Source organism: Toxorhynchites rutilus, chromosome 2 (genome assembly GCF_029784135.1).
Source record: "Toxorhynchites rutilus septentrionalis strain SRP chromosome 2, ASM2978413v1, whole genome shotgun sequence".
Lineage (NCBI taxonomy): Eukaryota > Metazoa > Arthropoda > Insecta > Diptera > Culicidae > Toxorhynchites > Toxorhynchites rutilus.
The window spans coordinates 159,170,588-159,191,808 of NC_073745.1; positions in this window are offsets into that span (position 1 = coordinate 159,170,588).

The following is a 21,221-nucleotide window of genomic DNA, read 5'->3' on the forward strand; positions in this document are numbered from 1 at the left end:
GCATCAGCGTAATATACTCATATGATGCGGATTAAATATATTTTACGATTGATGTTTATTATACCGAATTGCGACTCAATTTGATAATGGTATATAAAATCGAGTTCACACATTTTATGCGATTTCAAAAAAACACGATACATACTTTGATTGATATTATATGCGATTATGATTTATTCGGATTTCTTGTAAGGCTTGGCACGTGCAAAATTATACGATTTAATGTTTGCTGGGTCCTTCCACCTTCGGGGTGGTGCTGCCATACAAACTAAACACAAGTTTCTGCATAACCCGAGAACTAATCAAGTAAATTTATCCAAATTTTAGGGTGCTCATACACTGTTTGACCGAAGCCAAATATTTGACTATTTTTGACAGATAAAATTTGATCAACGTGTATTGGTCAAATATATTCGACGCAAACACGACGAGCAAACATTTAGTACTTGTTTGCTTAAACTTTTTTAGACCAATTTGGTAAACCATGTACTGACCAAGGCGCTTATATCAATGTATAACAGGTGAAGCAACATCATCACTTCAATAAAAAGGGGATTACGGTTTGTGGAGCGGGGGTTGTTTGTTCTATTATCGCTAGGATACGTAATTTTTGCATTTTCACATGCGAGAGTAGTGGAAATGAGAATGAAATTCTACAAAATCATCCCTTGTTTTTCACATAAATTCGCGAAAGCCGAATACAGTAAGCATCGTTCGAATAAGCGTCGTAGCAGTTTGTAGAGAGTCGCCTGCAGCGTTCTGTTGCTGTTTGTAAACAATGCCGACAGCAATTCCAATATGGCTGAAAGTGCATTTCATATGATTGTTTCACCTGGTATATATAGAGGCGCCTTGGTACTGACTTAAGGCTGATTTAGACGATACCAGTCAGCGCTCTAGTTCTAGGTAGTGCGGACTGAATCAAAACGGCTGTCAAAAACAGGAAGTGGGTTATATCTATGGTATAACCGCAAGAGTGACGTAGGACTATCGTTGATTTAGAGATCATTTGTTTGAAGTTGAATCTAAATCCATCCTGAATGAATGAATAAATAAATATTTGGGAGACTTCAAAAACGAGAGTGTTACTTTGAAGACTCAAGGTTTTATGCATCCAATATTGGATACAAAAAACCTTGTTCTGAAGAATAATCTTCAGAAGCTTTCCTGTTAACTGCACTTGATTGACAAATCACAAAACCAAATGTATGTGGTCGCAGTATTATATGGATAGAAAACATTAAAATAAACTCGCTTGAATGTAATTTTCAATTCCAAGGGGAACTGGCAGATTATTTTTCAGCAACGATCATTTCTTTCCAGGTTTCCTCTCGATAACCAGCAAACGAAAAGAGTTGCGTGTATGTGTGTGTGTGTGGCGGCTGCTTCTATGTCTTCCCGAGGAACCGTATTTCGATGCTGATACTCTCTTGGTCACCTTCTCTTCTCCTTCTGATCGATCGGCCTTTCTGCGCTCCCTCACAGTTAAAACAAACTGATTGCATTTCAGGTCAGGTCAAGCCAGGTAATGAATACCTCGATCCCTCGCCGTTCAGCTCGTTCAGTAACGATGTTGTCTTGTCGATGTCCTCAGGCGTCGTGCACAAATTACGTAACGCAAAAATCCGGATTTTGAACCTCCCCCCCCTTTCGTAACGCAATTTCCTATCTCTAATAAACAGAAAGTAACGCAACATCTAACCCCTCTCCCCATATCGCGTTACGTAATTTGTGCACGACGCCTCACGAAAAATGAATGGGTTTCACCACCAGAATATCATTTCAGTATGCTTTTCGTGCGTGATTGAATCGAGAGAAGGTGTGGTTTACGATGGCAATTTGGAAGGCAAACTAGAGGAGAATGAACTCTCTGAGTATGAAAATTTCGGCAACTGAGCAATAATCGATTGAAAATTATATAATTTTGGCGATACGAAACATTTTCCGTTTTTCATGTTATGCATCCATTATTGGATACGAAAATATCCTACTGATGGGAAAGAATAATCTTCAGAAGCTTTCCAGCTAATTACACTTGATTGAAAAATTACGAAATCAAATGTATTTGGTCGCTGTGTTCGCCATATAATTAGAAAACATTAAAATAAACTCTTTCGCATGGATGTATTCTTCAATTCCCAGGGAACTGGCAGATTATTTTTCAGCAACGATTAGATCTTTCCGGAATTTTCTCGATGCTGTATGGCATCCAAACGAAAATTCTCATTTCAGTTTGGCCTGCAAAAAACTTTTCTGAACTCTAATCCATCAAATTTGGAGCCCTGAAAAGGGCCGTTGATTATATGCTAAGCTAATACAGCACCCTCTCCTTGGATTCGACGGGCCAGCTGAATGTCCTTGGGCATGATGTGACGCGTTTTACGTGGATAGCACACAAATTTGTATCTTCGAATAAGCCTCCTGCAGCGTCATAACCGCGGAACTTTGGAAGCGCAAGTCGGTTTTGAAGTCCTGAGCAATTCCACGAACCAAAAGCTGCAAAGGTAGCTTGCGGATCAGCAATTCGGCCGACTTCCGATAGCGATGAATTTCACGCAAAGTTCCCGGTCGATAGCGATGTGGCTTCTTCACCTATCCTGCGGCTGGTGCGCTTATCCGAGCTGCTTTCGTGTGCCTTACCACTGAAAGACTAACCTGCTATCTGCTTGGTCCCAAACAAACGAGTCGTCACGGTGCGAGAGTAGAGTAAGAAATGAACGAAAGCAAAGGAAGCGTCATTTTATAACCTGTTTTCGAAGCTATCATTAAGCTATTGAAACAATTTTCCGACTCAATAAATAGCAATCATATAACTCTTGGACATTTTATCTTTTGTATGAAATGATTATCACTGTTCCGTTGATCCGAAGCAGAATGAATCACGCTTAAAGAAGGAATGGATTTTTTCTTGGAATTTACTCAGCAAAAATAATGCCCTTTCCCAACACTTAAAAACGACAAACGGTAAACAGTTTCATCAAAGTGATTTCTTCGATATGGGGATATATTCACTACATCATGTCATGTATTTCATATTCTTCATTATGAAATCCATATCCATGGCACCTATCGGTATCGAATTATCATCGACACCGCGATTTTCGCTAAATGCTCCTTTCAGTTCGGCCTGTAAAAAACTTTTCTGAACTCTAATCCATCAAATTTGGAGCCCTGAAAAGGGCTGTTGATTATATGCTAAGCTAATATAGCACGCTCTCCTCGGATACGATGGGCCAGCTGGATGTCCTTGGGCATGATGTGACGCGTTTTGCATGGATAGCACACAAATTGGTATCATCGAATAAGCCTCTTGCAGCGTCATAACCGCGGAACTTTGGAAGCGCAAGTCGGTTTTGAAGTCCTGAGCAATTCCACGAACCAAATGCTGCAAAGGTAGCTTGCGGATCAGCAATTCGGTCGACTTCTGATAGCGACGAATTTCATGCGAAGTTCCCGGTCGATAGCGATGTGGCTTCTCCACCTATCCTGCTACTGGTGCGCTTATCCGAGCTGCTTTCGTGGTGCCTTACCACCGAAGGACTAACGAGCTGTCTGCTTAGTCCCGATGAAACGAGTCCTCACGGTGCGAGAGTAGAGTAAGAAATGAACGAAAGCAAGGGAAGTGTCATTTTATAAAACATAAAAGAATCGAATGTAAACCCCACCCTCTTTATTGTATAAGCTTACTGTATACTCACGAATATAATAAGGGTGGGATTTAGATTCTATACTTTTATGGTTTATAAAATGACGCTTCCTTTGCTTTCGTTCATTTCTTACTCTACTCTCGCACCGTGAGGACTCGAGCTCGTTAGTCTTTCGCAGACAGCTCGTTAGTCATTCGGTGGTAAGGCACACGAAGTCAGCTCGGATAAGCGCACCAGTAGCACGATAGGTGGAGAAGCCACATCGCTATCGACCGGGAACTTTGCGTGAAATTCATCGCTATCAGAAGTCGACCGAATTGCTGATCCGCAGCTACCTTTGCAGCATTTGGATCGTGGAATTGCTCAGAACTTCAAAACCGACTTGCGCTTCCAAAGTTCCGCGGCTATGACGCTGCAGGAGGCTTATTCGAAGATACAAATTTGTGTGCTATCCACGTAAAACGGGTCACATCATGCCCAAGGACATTCAGCTGGCCCGTCGAATCCAAGGAGAGGGTGCTATATTAGCTTAGCATATAATCAACGGCCCTTTTCAGGGCTCCAAATTTGGTGGATTAGAGTACAGAAAAGTTTTTTACAGGCCGAACTGAAAGGAGCATTTAGCGAAAATCGTGGTTTCGATAATAATTCGTTACCGATAGGTGCCATGGATATGGATTTCTTAACGAAGAATATGAAATACATGACATGATGTAGTGAATATATCCGAAGAAATCACTTTGGTGAAACTGCATTATAAAATTATTTGTGTACGAATGCCGCAATCGATAGTCGACTCTAATTTGCGCTGGGTAATTTCCTCGGAGGACTCGATTCCTCCTTTGAACATTAATAATCTAATAATCTCTTTCTGGCAAAACGATGTGGTATGAATCACATTATTTGAATGATAGAATGAAGAAGTTTTCTGCCAATTTCCTTCAACCTCCAAACGTATCTTTCTCCCGTTTGTCGTTTTCGCGTTCGCTAATCCTTTCTCACAACACCCATTTCTCGTTTGAGAAATTGTTGAGTAAACATTGTTTGCCAGTGCGCGTAGAGCGGGAATTCCTAAAGATTCATTGCACCTCTAATAAATTGCCGAAAGACATGGTCTTACGTTGATCGCACTTGATTGAAAAAATCCAAAACGAAATGTATTTGGTCGCAGCATTATATGAGTAGAAAGCAAATAATCGCTCGAAAATGACTTGATTTTCGCGATGTGAAACATTTTCCGTTTTTCATGTTATGCATCCAATATTGGATACGAAAATTTCCACTGATGGGGAAAACAAATATTCAGAAGCTTTCCTGTTAATTGCGATTGATTGAAAAATAACAAAACCAAATGTATTTGGTTGCAGTGTTATATGGATAGAAAACATTAAAATAAACTCTTTCGCATGAATGTATTTTTCAATTCCCAGGGGAACTGGCAGATTATTTTTCAGCAACGATGATAGCAACGAGAATTCCGCGCGTGTATGTGTGTGTGTGTGTGTGGCGGCTGCTCCGATGTTTCAAGCGGAACCGTGGCATCACTCTCCTCCTGATGGATTCCCTTTTGGCCTTAGGTGTACAAACAGGCTCTTGGTGAAACCGTTCATCAGCGTTTTCATGATAAACGAAATTAGCTTCACAACAACAGCGACAACATGCTCCAATCGCTGTTCAATCATAACTGAGTGGGTTTACGAGCGGCGCTCGCTTATATACCGATTGGTGATTTCAATAGCCTGTTTTGAAAGCAATTTTAAGACTATTGAAACAAGTTTTTGGATCAAAAAGTAACAAGTATATGACGCGTAGACATTTTATCTTTCAAATGAAGTGTTTATCATACCATTTCGTTCAGTTGTTTAAGAGCTATTAACGCTCAAAATCTCGGTCTCCAGCGTAACGCTTTCGTTCTCGAAACTTTGGTTTTACACCCCGGTATAGAAATGAAAGACGTAGTCCTACGTCAAAAAGATCCAATTGAAATGTCAAAAGAGATCCAACGATCAGGAGTGTTATTTTTCTTATGATAATCAACACTATTGTATTGTTATCGAAGGCAAAAATAATTAAACTTATAAAATAAACGAACTTCATTTTTCCGCCAATTGTTTAGTTGGCCATTGCATCTCTGAAAGAGAATCTCATATTCCAAGGTTTCAGAACCTGACCGAATATCAACAAACTACAAATAACGCTTAGTTCACTCCAAGATTTTTTTGTGGGAGCGAAATTCGACATTGGCGAATTTTGATACGTACATATATAGTAAAAGTGAAATGTTTTGGGGACGTTTTTTATACAATGTACATTGTTATAGTTTAAGCGTGTGTTGTGTTTTGTCTCCGATGAAACGAGTCCCTCAATCTGCCACAGTGATGTGAAATTCCAAGCGAATGGAAAATCCCCGCTGCATCACTGCAATGAAGGCAGTCTGCATCGCGCCCACGGAGGGAATTTTGTTTCTCACGCTGGACAATCCGCATAAAGGCTGCTTTGGTATCACGCAGCGGGATTAAGTAGCAGTTTTTACAGTCCACTGCATTAAGACGCTATAAAAATAATCCTGAAAATGTGTATGAGAGGTTTGCTACACTTTTGGTTTTCAATAATTCAAACATCGTACTTATTCCACAGATACGCGAATCCTTATACGGAACTAGTTTGTCGTCTCCGCAAAAATCGGCCCAGCGCGTCTGTAAATACGTTTCCGAAGGAATACGATAAAAGCTAACGCGAACATTTTCACTCGTATTCGGGCACTCTTTCACTGAGCAACGCATTTTTAATGTCCACTTTCCCTGATATAATATTTCCCCGAATGAAATAAAAACAAACGAAGTCACAGTCACGTAAATGTTTACTCCTGCGATTTGAAAACATTCGATGAAAAGTGGAACGAAGAGTTGCCAGATGATTTTTAAAAAAAGTCTTTAAAAGTATGTGAAAATCTGTTAAAAATGTGGAAATGTCTGTAAAAGTGTGTGGATCTGTAGAAATCTCTTTTAACGTTAATTTTTCCAGATTCATTGATACTTTGTACATCGCGATGCACGTGAGATTGTCTTTTGTATATTATTGTATATTTTGTATATGTACATCTTTTATATATACAGCCATTTCATGCCAAACCGACATAGTGGTTCTCAGATTTCGATGAAAAGTGGTAGTTTTGTTCTTTATCGCAAAACATTAGACCCTTTTTTATTTTTTCATTAGGGTGATCATATAAATATTGAATGGATATATCATGATGTAATTTTCGGTCATATAGGAATTCATTTTTCCGAATTTTCCGACATTCCTTCTGAGTTTTCCGGAAACTTTCCGATTTTGCTCTCCACTATATTGACCTACGAGAAGAGACGAATACAACAAAATAAAGAAGGATAAAATCGGATCATCCCTTTTTCGAGGCCCGTTTACGAACAAATCTATATTTTCATTTGTATAGATAGATATAGGCTAACAGTGCGAGGTTGAAGGGATGCTCAAGGGCTGGGATAAAACGGTCTCTGTTTTCGCTCGGATGTATTCAATCTTAATATTACTCAAAGATGTTCTATTAACCTTTTCATTACGGCAGTGAGCTCCGTTGAAGTGCTATTCCTGTATGAAGCACTGCGCCGAAAAGTATGCACATCGCGCTGATGTGATCGAAGAGCAGTATGAATTTTATGTCGTCTAAAGACGACGCTCGTACACACAGCTCGTCGCGCGGATGTCGTCTATAGACTACGCTCGTAACGAAAGGGTTAAGGCTTTGAGATTCAATTCATTGTCGTTTGCTCAAAAGATATCCCTCTAGGAGTCATTTTTAAGGAAATTAGCGACGCACATGTTGCACCGTACGTTTGCTAAAAAATGATTCGCTTGGCGGCGGCAGCGCTAATTCGGTTTACTTGGTTTGTCGTCGGCTGTTCTCGATATTCTCGGGAAATTACAATCTGTTAAGTTTTACCAATCTCATCGATAGTTCTCATAAGTTCTCGACTCTGTTCCCTCACTGTCATGAAATTTTGAAGTATAGTATAGATACATTTAATGAAATTTTTCATTCATCGTGAAGAATCGTATTGTCTGTTTCGTCTGAAATGATTTCAGGGCAAAAGTACTTATGCAATCATGAAAAACGCTGACTTATACAATTTATTGTTACCAAACAAAACACCAACAGAATGCAAAAGATACTGAAATACTGTCGTCGGCTACTGAGCGATACCATGCTCACGACATCACTGCAATGCGACCTATTTTGCCTCGTAATCACTGTGGTGACACCGGCAGTTAGGCGCTAGTTTGCGCACATAACCACTGTGGTTACGCCGAACGACAAAGTGTTAATGAATTACTCAAAAAATAGGTCTAACGTCATGTGTATTGATATAAACTAAATATAAAAACTTTTTATGTATTAAAACTATGGAAAAATGTAATAAGATGATTCAAATATTTTTGATGTGATAAATAGAGATCTTATTTTTCAAAAACCTGTGAAATATTGTTGTATCCAAAAAGTCTGCAACAAAAATTAAAAGTAATTTACAGATATGTCTGTAAATTTACAAACATATCTGTTAATCTGGCATCTCTGGTGGTCTGAGAATTTATTGCAAGAAATCGCTTGAAAAAATCCATAAATTTGCTTGAAAATGAAGTAGATTGAGTCCGCACCACTTAGCTTTAGTTGAAGTATCCAGTGAATAGAGAACAGACACTCTGTTTAAGTTAGAGGCCAATTACTTGTTCGATACTGGTACAAGTAACTTGAACAGAGTGTCTGTTCTCTGTTCACTGGATACTTCAACTAGAGCGCTGACTGGCATCGTCTAAATCAGCCTTTAAGACAAGACGTGACAACTAGCTTCTTAGCGTGGAAACACACTAGACGGCTCACCCGCGCGATTTTCGCAATGACAAGTCGCAGCAGGAACTTGAAGTAAAACACATTAAGCGGCTCTCGGCTTATTATATTTTAGACGGATGCAAGACGAGTCTATGATACAAGGTACAACTGTTTGGATAGTAAGCGGATGAGAGATGCGGTATATAAAGACAGAATGGTGGAAAACAGAAGAGGGGATGTTTACCTGAGCAAGAGGGAGAGAGAAATTGATCACAAACGTCTAAAATATTGCATTTCTCGACAATTTGGATGGAATTCGAGTATCCGCAGCTACATGACCGCAGAATGATTTTCACGTATTGGCTCACCTGAGAGTACATTTCTTATTGCCTTGCTTTATTTACACCTATCAAAAGCGCATAAACACTAATACTCCCACAAAACCGTTGCGGCGCATCATCTTCATCGACCCACCGCAGCGTATGAGGAACCTTACAACAGTGATATTGGAACCGCACACACCCGCCCCGCCTTATGTGTTTTATCTCATTCACATTTCATTATCGAGGCCCCGCGGCGATCTGTCATTGCAAAATCCGCGCGGGAGAGCCGTCCAGTGTGTTCTTACGCTTATTCTTCTTTCTGCATTTTCGTCGACCAAGTGCTAGATAACAGGGAAACGAGATGTGAAGGTTGCCAAATGTTATAATATTTCGAAAGTTTATTTTCCCGTGAAAAACATGTGTTCTTCGTATCATGTATTTTCTGAGCTGCACCATTTTTTTGTATTAATTTTTCAACCGAATGTCACATATTTTAAACAATAAGTATTTTCCTGTTATTTTGGTATGCAAAAAAATTAAATGTGAAGAGATAAAGAAAACTAGAAAACGTAGATTTGATAGTAGGAGTATGATATGTTGAAATACATGAATTCAATTCAAACTTCATTTCATTGATCAAGGGATTATGGGCCTTACCATTTACACTTCACGATGAAAACGTGTTTTTTTGTGTTCAATGTGAATGGAAAACTTTGCTCTCTTCATTTGGTAAAATAATCTCGTACAAAAATTGTATTTGAAGATAATTTTATATTATAATGATAAGTTTTAGTGAGAATATCGGAGTGTATAGAAAATAGGACATGTTAGGGTAAGAAAGAAGTGCTTCGAGTGAATAAATAACGCCAAGTAAAAATTTTCATTCAGATTTTAGCAATTTGAAAGTGCCGAGTAGTAAGACTTGTTAAAAACTAATTTCGTATCCAGATATCGACACCGTATCGTTGTCATCGCGGATACACTTCAATTCGTTTTCACCGTGAAGTGTATACGGGAATAAGCCCTAATAATTCAACTTTGATATCGTTTATATACTAACAGTACTGAAATATTGATAAAATAATACATTCCCACATTATAAAATAGCGTTTATTCAGGTTTTTTTTTGTAAGTATGTAGGTATGTATGTTTATTCAGGTTCCAACATGATTTTAAATACTTTTTCTGCTGTTATATTTGTTATTTGATCCTAATTTTATAGCTAACTGCTCTACGATTGGAAAATAATTTAATGTTCTTCTTTGCTAGGCCGCTGCTATTATGCTATGCTAGATGGCAAGAGAATTACAAAAAGACTTAGAGTGGAAATTCCGATGCAATGATTCCCTCTCTTCGGAAACTGAACACCGGACGTAATAGAAACGAAAAAATACAAATAATCCACTATAGGAATTATCGCTAAATTGAAATGTGAACGCAACTATTATTCCACTTTGAATATATTTGGCAATACTTTGAAAATGTTGAAAATCCCATTTTTGTATATTTATCTTTGTCAATTATTTTCCTCGTCAACCAATCAGAAGCCGAGTTGCAAGTGGTCCGAGTTTGACAGAAAAAGTGGTCTGGAATCAGCCCCCCTATTGTCATGTCTCGTCTCAGGTACTGACGTACGTTAAATATTTCAGTCATATTTTTTGTATTTTTGATGTTTGGCAGTGTTTGTCACTGTTGATAATTGTGAATTGGCAAACAATTTGCAAATAAAACTGCCAACAGGAATGTCAGATCTTTTTTATTGTAATTTTTATTAATCCCCCCCATTAAGAAACAAGACGCATTGAAAAAAAAATTAGTGGGTTATATCTATGATATAACCGCAAGGTTTACGTGGAACTACCTTAGCTGAGCAATCATTCGTTTGTATTGATTAAATTCTTGATTGATTGAAACAGTTTCCAAATTCAATTGAGTTCAATATATTTGCTCTGTGAGTGAAAAAAATGAACAAATGCCGTGTAAAGTCAATTCATTTATTGTGATTGATTGTTCTTCGTTACAACTAAATTTAATGACGGACCTTTTACGTTTGGTATGATGACTAGAACAAAATATATGTACGGAAGAATTATCAATCGTTTGATGAACCAGCCTAAGGCTGAAAATCTTTCCAATAAAGACAAAAAAAAAATTATCAAACGATTATTTTATTTTACATTTCCCTCTGAAGTTTACATCCCAAAAGTGTACATACTTCTCGAATCTCGAATTTGCTTGAAACTGGGAAGTTCATTCGCTTCTAGTGGCTGCACGATTTTCCCAGGTTCCTAAGTTTAGAAGATCATGTTAGGACAGACATATTCCACTCTGCACAAAGGCAAGCGAGGACAAAAGTACTCGCAGTTTGCATTTATTTGCAGAGCCGATTTCCCCAGAAACCTCGGTTTTGAAGTCTGTGTTAGGGAAACACATTTCAATCGGAACAAAAATACCCCCGATTTGTATGAATTCGCAATGCCGATTTCCCCACGTTTCATGGATTTGAAGTCTGTGTTAGGGAAACACATTCCAGTCGGAACAAAAATACCCCCGACTTGCATGAATTTGAAATACCGATTTCTCCAGGCACCTTGGTTTAGAAATCTCTATTAGGGAACACATTTCGGTGGGAACAAAAGCTCCCCCTACTTTCGTGTGTTCTTTTTCTTCTTTTTGGCTTTAAGAGGGTTTAAACTTTTCAGTTCACTCGCCTCTAGGCTCTTTCGTGTGCTTGCAATGCCGATTTCGCTGCTTGGTTTTAAAGTCTGTGTTAGGGAACATTTTTCGATGAGAACAAAAGTCCCCCTACTTTCATGTATTTGCAATGCCGATTTCCCCAAGGCTGCTTGGTTTTGATGGCTGTGTTAGGGAAACCGTAAATCGGGCCAATCAAAACGATGCAGTTATGGCGTTTAGATAACGCCTAATATTTTACAGTTATTCAATTGTTTATCTAATGAAAAACAACATTTTGTTAGTTGCGATAGATGCGTAGAAATATTCCCTATCAAGTGATGCAAACATCTCTCCTATCCAGTACGAAATGTTCGAGCTATAAGCATTCGAAATCTTTCATTTTTTCCTGCATGTTCTGTGTTTAGGTTTTCATTTTACCCTCCATATATTCCGGTTAGACGTAGTCCCACGTCAATATAAGCAACACATATCAATCTGCGCAACTGGCATTCATGCCCGAAAGTAAACATTATACAATGCTTTAGCGGGTAAATATCCCAGTTTACAAATCCCAACGTCAATGCAAGTCGCTCGCCGACAGGAATCACCATCCGCATTTGTATATCCTGTTTTTTAATCAACGGAGAAAATAATCGAAATTTGAGATGCCATTATAACGAAATTCTTGTATAATTTATATAAGTTCTTATATAACCATAACAGAACTGTGTTTGTTTATTGGTCTCTCCTCAATTATCATAACTGCAGTGGCCAGAGCTACTGGTATAAAGAGACGTCGGTTACTCGTTCGATTAATTCAAATAATCGAATATCTGAAATCATAATCGAGTAATTTTGTATCGAATAATTTAAAATCAAAATCTGAATACATCGAATTATTGTCACTATAATCGCGATTAATAAAAAAAAAGAATCTTTCTCGAGGATAATGCATTTTTAGGTTAAGAATTAGGCTGTATATTTTTTCTATCCAAATTTTTTTTTATCCGACCATGTATCATCGACAACCCGATAGACCACGGGACCAAAAAGTGATTATTACAAGAAATAAATATTCGCTCGATTAATCGAATATTGAAAGACAATTATTCGAATGAATCGAATGTTGAAAAATGCCCCAATAATTAATCGATAATCGAATAAATTAAATATTTAGACATCACTACTGGTATAGCGCCTGATGATGCTACTGTTGAAGCCAATTTTCATTTATAAATATTTTCTTCTTTGAAAAATGACAGCGGACGGACACAAAATAGTATCTGACTCGACAAACAGTGTACTATGTGATAATCGTGTTTGTCATTCATTCCAAATAGCTGTATTTCGCCAAATAGTTTTATGTCAATTTTTTTACAAAAGCAAGTAGGTGTAATTATGGTTGTAAAATATTTTTATCAAACATGAAATTTGATCAACCTTTCAATATAGTCTAACCTTTCAATATAGGGGCCCATTTCAATATTTCGGTGTGAAAAAGTGTTCAGTTTTTGAACGATAATACCTCCTCAATTAATGAATGGATTTTGGTTCCAAATACACACAGAAAAATTGCTGAGGAAATATCCTTTCCAATTGCTGAGGAAATATCCTCAGCAATTGTTTATATGCTACACATTACGGTTTTCAGCTCATATAAAGTTCAAATTCATGAAAAATTGGAAGAAAGAATTCCCTACTTTCCCATACATTTTGTCTGCGCTCCCGCAGCAAACCGATATTCATTACAAGCAACCACGGGTACGGGCGAAACGTATGGACAAGGTGAAGGAGGGAGACAAAAAAGAGATTATAAATAAATATAGGCGGTCGCTACAACGTTAACTATATGGCTATATAAAGTGAGCGATGGTGGGGCTTTGTCACATTCTATCATCGGACGCCAAGCAGGAAAGACGCTATCTTAGAATTGATTTCTACCATAAGAGATTGCTGCATTTGCCGGGGATGTATGCGGTGCGATACCGCAAGAGTGAGAGACAGGAGTTTCAATGGGATGTGGAGCAGCGATAGGCGGAGTTAAAAGTGTTAAAAGCGGAGGAAGTGTCGCGCCGGGTGAATGAGTGGCTAATCGCGCCCGATTTGATAGAATGCTGGAGTTTTTTAACGGTTTTAGTTAGCTGTGATATTTATATGTTTGTATGTAACATGTTTGGCTATGGCGCTGTACCACATTAGTTAAAATTTGATCCCTTTCCTGTTGACCGGTTGATCTGAAATTTGGAACACACCTTTATCTCTGCAGTCAGTATAAAACTGCGTATTTCATGATCTTGACAATCCAAGATGGCGACCGCTACAAAATGGCGGATTACATATTTTCTCAAAGCCCCATCAATATGGGTATAAAATGAAAGGGATTGACTAGTAAGCGGACCTTACACGGTCAACTTAATTGACAATATGATGACATTTGAGAGCATAATGACAGCTGAACATGGCCGACAACGCAGAAATCCGGATTTTCTGATTTTCGTGCATCAATATCATGACATTTCATATGGATGCATGATGTTGACGTTTTACCTCACGGACTTCCAGACTGAGTTGCCAGATTTGCAAGCGGACATTTAATTTTTGTTAGTCTTTTTTGCGATTGCAATTAAAATTTATAAACTTCTGAAATTGTAGCAATCATAAATGAAAGCATAACAGGTCTGTCCAATTAGAAAAATGTCGCATATAACTGTAAATAACTGTACTTTAATTAGCAAAATACGGTACTTTTCAAGATAGAAATCAAAACCTCAAAGTAAACTGACAATGTGATGGTGAGAGAGTGAATGAAAATTAACAACGTCTTAGGAATTTTTTAACATTGAACTCGGTCATTCTTTGCGGTAGCGAATGCACTTTAGTCTAAGTTGTGTCACTCTTCACACTCCGCTATAAAATTTGGAGAATGCGAAGATCTGGGAAAATCACAGGTGAAAAAACATCACGTATTAATTCAAGTTAGAGTAGAATCCCGATTATTCGCGGAATAGTCGGGTATACTCACCGCGAATAACGAAAATCGCGGATGACCCTTTAAAGGACCAAAAAAGAAATACAAGCACGAAAAAAAGATGTTTCAACATAAAAACTATGTTTTATCAATACAGCCATGACCACAACAAAAGATCATGGGCCTACCACTCACTAACAAATTCCGGAAAGGCCTATAGATTTACTATGGAACCCGCAGTCGCGAATAATCCGCACCGTGGGCCACCCGCTCGGTGGCATCATAGCATTATTTATGGAATAAAAACATCTGCTTGCAGATAATACAGGGTTTTCCTTTTCGGGCTTCCGAAAGTATACAGCCCTGAGCTGACAACCGTTTGACATAGCTGTCAACCAAAGCGTCATATCGTTAGTTGAATGTCTGCCATTTTACAATATGGATCGTTTTAGCATCGCACAACGTGTTAATTTTGTTAAATTATACTATAAAAATGATGAAAAACCGGCAAATGTTTTTCAAGCATTACGGACGGATTTTGGTCGTCATGGACGACCTACAGAGCACACAATCGCTAATGTAGTGCTTAAATTCGAACAATGGATCTGGATCCGTAGCGAATGTTGTGAAACCTGTGCATCATCGTAATGTGCGTTCGGCCGAAAATATTGCTGCTGTTGCTGCCAGTGTGGAGGATGACCCGAATGTTTCGATTCCACGGCGTGCTCATTGGGCTTGTCAAACACATCATTGTGGCGAATTTTGCATTTGGACTTGCACCTACATCCATATAAAGTCCAACTGGTACAAAAATTAGAGCGTGGTGACCATGGAGTGCGTCGGGCATACGTCGATTGGGTGAACGAACAACAGCAGCAAAATGCTGAATTTTCGCATCAAATTTTCTTCAGCGATGAGGCACATTTCGAGCTCGGTGGCTATGTGAACACCCAAAATTTTCGTATATGGGGTTCAGAAAATCCACACGTGATTGTTGAGAGGCCATTGCATCCGCCAAAAGTCACTGTTTGGTGCGCATTATGGTCTGGTGGAGTCATCGGGCCGTATTTCTTTGAAAATGAGGACGGCGAGACGGTAACTGTGAATGGTGAGCGCTATGGCCGCATGTTAACCAATTTTTTTTGCCACAAATTGAAGATATGGATACGGATGACATGTGGTTTCAGCAGGACGGCGCCACGTGCCACACAACACGACCGAACATGGCCATATTGCGAATGAAATTTGAGGGACGCATAATTTCGCGTTTTGGTGATGCCAATTGGCCCTGGACGGCCATGCGATTTGAACCCGCTAGACTTTTTTTTTGTGGGGTTATGCGAAAGACCGTGTCTATGCCAACTCTCCGCAAACTCTTGAACATTTGAAAGACAACATTCGTGAAGTTATGACCGAGATACCGCCCCATATGTGCCGAAAAGTCATCGAAAATTACCTGTTCAAGATCAAGGTGTGCGAGGAAGCCCTAGGTGGACATTTAAATGATGTTGTATTTCACACATAATGGCATAAACCAAACTTTAATTTGAAATAAAAGCTTCATCGAAATTCAAATTCTAAGTGTGTTGACGTGGGACTACGTCTAACCGGAATACCGGAGTGGGGGAGTTAAAACGAAAACCTAAACACAGAACATGCAGGAAAAAAAGAAAGATTTCGAATGCTTATAACTCGAACATTTCTACGCCTCTATTGCAATTAATAAAATGTTATTTTCCATTAGATAAACAATTGAATAACTGTAAAATGTTAAGCGTTATCTAAACGCTCTAACTGCCTTGTTCTGATTGGCCCGATTTACGGTTTCCCCAACACAGACTTCAAAACCAAGCAGCCTTTGGAAAATCGGTACAGCAAATACATGAGGGGGTAGGGGGACTTTTGTTCTCACCACAATGCGTTCCCTAACACAGACTTCAAAGCCAAGGCGCCTGGGGGAAATCGGCATTGCAAATACATGGAAGTCGGGGGTATTTTTGTTCCGACTGAAATGTGTTTCCCTAACACAGACTTCAAATCCATGGAGCGTGGAGAAATTGGCATTGCATATACATGTAAGTTGGAGGCATTTTTGTTCCGACTGAAATGTGTTTCCCTAACATAGACTTCTTAATCAAGGTGTCTGGGGAAATCAACAATAACCGTTTGATAACTCTTTCGTTCACATATTTTGTAAGTCCTATGTATTATACCAAATCTAAAAGGATAGTCATTAAATTTAATTGTAGCGAAGAACATAATCTATCACAATGCATGAATTGACCGTGCATGGCATTTGTTCAATATTTTTACTTACAAAGCAAATACATCTTATCTGTATTGTGATGCTAAAACAAGTTTTGTACCTTCAATCAATCCCGAAAAACAGCTGGTTTTGTGATTCCGGATTCTAAATGAATCAGGCTTTAATCAACAGTACGAAGGGAAACCCCTTACACGATCAACCGGATTGACAATAAGTGTCTTCAATATCGTGACAGCTAGGCTTTCAACATCTGATCTAACCTCAATCAATATTTTTCCACCTTACACGGTCAATATCGCCCTCAACCCGAGACAACGAAAATATCCGCGATGGCTAGTGGCGACATTTGAGCTTGGGATCCAAACTATTCTCTATCAGATTAGAAGGCTAAAAGGCAATTTTCAATTGGTAAAATTTGAATGGAAATATCTACTTGCTATTATTTAATTAGTTGAAGCGCGTAGTCCTAACCTTAACTTAACCTATTTCCCCTGAATTTTCAGATATTCCTTCTAAAATGTATTATTATAATATAACGTCAATTTCAGACATAATTTTTGTATGGGATTTTCTCACCACTTGCAGAAAAAAAGTGATTTGCATTCACATAGAGTACTAATTTGATTCGTAAAAGTTAATTTTCATTCATAATTTACACTTTAGAATTCGGTTTTTCTTCTCAAAAATACATCATAATATGTACTCGTTTCACAAATACAGACTGTTCCTTTCAGTTTCAGAGATGCCAGATTATTTTAGTTTGCGAAAATATATGCAAGTTATTTTAGCTGCAAGCAAATGTTTTTATTCCATAAATGAGACTATGACAGTAGAACCCCGATTATCCGCGACCGGGTGATCCGCCCTGCGGATTATTCGTGACTGCGAGTTCCATAGTAAATCAATAGGCCTTTCCGGAATTTGTTAGTGAGTGATAGGCCCATGCTCTTTTGTTGTGGTCATGGCTTTTACATTATTTAGCCACTGGTGTACACGACCTTATAGATGGATAGTTGATTGATTTCTGTATTGATAGAACATAGTTTTTATGTTGAAACATCTCTTTTCGTGTTTGCATTTTTTTGTCCTTTAATGGGTCATCCGCGATTTTCGTTAATCGCGGTGAGTTTGCCCGACTATTCCGCGGATAATCGGGATTCTACTGTAGCTTGAATTAACACATGATGTTTTTTCATCTGTGATTTTCCCAGATCTTCTCATTCTCCAAATTAAGTGTGAAGAAACACACAACCCGCTCACTAGCGCAAAGAATGACCGAGTTCAACGTTAAAAAATTCCTAAAACGTTGTTAAGTTTCATCCACTCTCTCACCATTACATTGTCAGTTTACTTTGAAGTTTTGATTTGTATCGTGAAAAGCACCGTATTTTGCTATTAAAAGTATCGGTTTTCCAAACCAAAAGCTTCCATTTATGATTCCTACAATTTTTTTTTTTTTTTATCTTCTGGCGCCACTGGCGCCGTCTTTCCTACAATTTCAGTAGTTTATAAAATTTAATTGCAATCGCAAAAAAAAACTAACAAAAATTAAATGTGCGCTTGCATATCTGGCAACTCAGTCTGGAAGTCCGTGAGGTAAAACGTCAACATCATGCATCCGTATGAAATGTCACGATATTGATGCTCGAAAATCAGAAAATCCGGATTTCTGCGTCGTCGGCCATGTTCAGCTGTCATTATGCTCTCAAATGTCATCATATTGTCAATAAAGTTGACCGTGTAAGGTCCGCTTAACTTGCATATATTTTCGCAAACTAAAATAATCTGGCATCTCTGAAACTGAAAGGAACAGTCTGTATTTGTGAAGCAAGTATTATGATGTGTTTTTGAGAAGGAAAATTTCAAACTGAAAAATTATGAATGAAAATTAACTTTTCCGAATCAAATTAGTATTCTATGTGAATGCAAATCACTTTTCTATGCAAGTGGTGAAAAAATCCCATACAAAAATTGTGTCCAAAGTGACGTTATATTATAATAATAAATTTTAGTAGGAATATCTGAAAATTCAGAGGAAATAGGTTAAGTTAGGGTTAGGACTACGCGCTTCAACTAATTAAATAATACCAAGTACATATTTTCATTCAAATTTTACCAATTAAAAATTTCCTTTTAGCCTTCTTATTTGATGGAGAATAGTTTGGATCCTAAACTCGAATGTCTTCGCCATCGCGGATATTTTCGTTGTCTCCGGTTGAGGGCGATATTGACCGTGTAAGGTGGCAAAATATTGATTGAGGTTGTATCGGATGTCGAAAGCCTTGAAGACACTTATTGTCAATCGTTTTGATCGTGTAAGGTGCCCAGTAGAACAGTTATTTATGAAAAATGCAAATCCAAAATGGCCGCCATCACAAAATAGCGGATTACATATTTTCTCTAAGCCCCACCAATATAGGTATCAAATGTAGGACTTGACTAGTAGAACACAGTTATTCATGAGGAGTGCAAAGCCCAATTATATCGCGATACCAGACGGCCTATTACAATATGCTTGCCATGAAGTACAGGGTGGGCCATTTAAAGTGGAAGCATCTGGCAACCCCATAACTTTTGACAGAGATGTCAGATTAACAAATGTCATACCGCGTTGGAAGCGTCATTTCAGTACAATTTTAACCATGGAACAATACACACCTAAACAACGCGCTGAAATGGTTCAGCTGTACATTCAAAATAACTTCTCAATTGTGTTAACTAAACGTGCGTGGAAAAATAAAAATAAAGTTAAAACATCGCCTGGAGACAACACTATACGTCGATTATATGCCAAATTTATATCGTCTGGTAGTGTTGGTAATGCCAGTTATCTGTCCAGACAACGACCAAGACGTTTCGACGAGAATATTGATGCCGTTCGAGCCAGTGTTGCAGAGACTCCATCGACATCAGGTCGCCATCGTTCGCAAGAGTTAGGCATCGCTCGAACCACTCTCCGACGCATAATTCGTGTTGATTTGAAAATGTTTCCGTATAAAATTCAAATGGCTCAACAACTTAACCCATCTGACTTACCACGTCGACTTGATTTTGCGAAATGGACCATCGAAATGGCCCATCGAAATGGCCAAAAATGAACGTGGCTTTTGGCAAAAAATCATAATGTCTGATGAGGCGCATTTCAACTTGAATGGAGGAGTGAATAAACAACATTGTCGGTTTTATGCTACTGAAAACCCTCAATTCATCGAAACGCAACCTCTTTACGAGCAAAAAGTTACTGTGTGGTGTGGCATTTATGCCGATAAAGTCGTCGGCCCGTACTTCTTTGAAAACGAAAATGGAGCAACGGTGACCGTGAATGGGGAGCGTTATCGGACAATGATAACCGATTTTTTATTGCCATTTGTTCGTGAAAATGAATTGGACAATTACTGGTTCCAACAGGACGGCGCTACATGCCATACAGCGGCTGCCACGACCAAATTATTGCGCGAAATGTTCCCTGGAAGATTAATATCGAAAAACGGCGATTATGACTGGCCACCGAGATCACCTGATTTGACGCCTCCTGACTTTTTTTTATGGGGATATTTAAAATCCAAGGTATACACTGGTAAACCAAGGACCCTGGCTGCGCTGAAAGACAATATCCGACAAGAAATTGCTGCCATATCGGCCGAAACATTGGGCAAAGTGATGGAAAATGCCGAAAAAAGGGCACATTTTGCGGTCAAGGCCAGAGGCGGTCATTTACGAGATATCATAATCAAAAAGTAGTTAGAACAAATCTCCTTGGACCAAAATAAATTAATTTCAAATTTTTTTTTTTTAAATTCCACTTCTTTACTTTGCTATTGCAAAAACAAATCCTTCCACTTTAAATGGCCCACCCTGTATGTGTTCGTTGCCGGCTGAACAATAACCCCGGCAACATTTGCATCGCTCGACATTTACACGACAAATTTTGATTTTTTCGTATTTGAATCTAAACGTTTGAGTGTTTGCTGAGTGCTGAGGTTTTATTTTATCCTTTGATTTTTCTTCTGCAATTTTGTACATGAAAAGTTGGTCATTCTGGGATCTGTGCTCCATTATATTCGAATAATGGACACCCTTTGGTGTAGTCCTACTTCTCTCCGGTTATGTTCCCGACATTACCCACCCGTCTTTTTTAATTTGATAAACGAATCACCGAAAATTGCACAACGAGAATTATTTGCTAGTCCCAATCGTCATTCTGTGTTTTTCTCTGTGCAATTTGGTTGGTTCAGGTCAATCACTAAGAGCAACTACGAAATGTACAGTCTACCCAAGCTCAAGCTCAAGCACTTCTTTTTTAATTTGATAAAACGCACTCCTATATCTTTTCTATTTATAAAAATGAAAATGGAATGGATAAGGGAAAAACTCGGGGGAGGAATTGTCTGATTTAGGGCTGTCTTTATTCTATCATATTTTCTGTATCAAACATATATTCCATGTAACGGAGAAACATGTTATTTGCAAGTGGTTGAAAAATTTTGAACTAGAA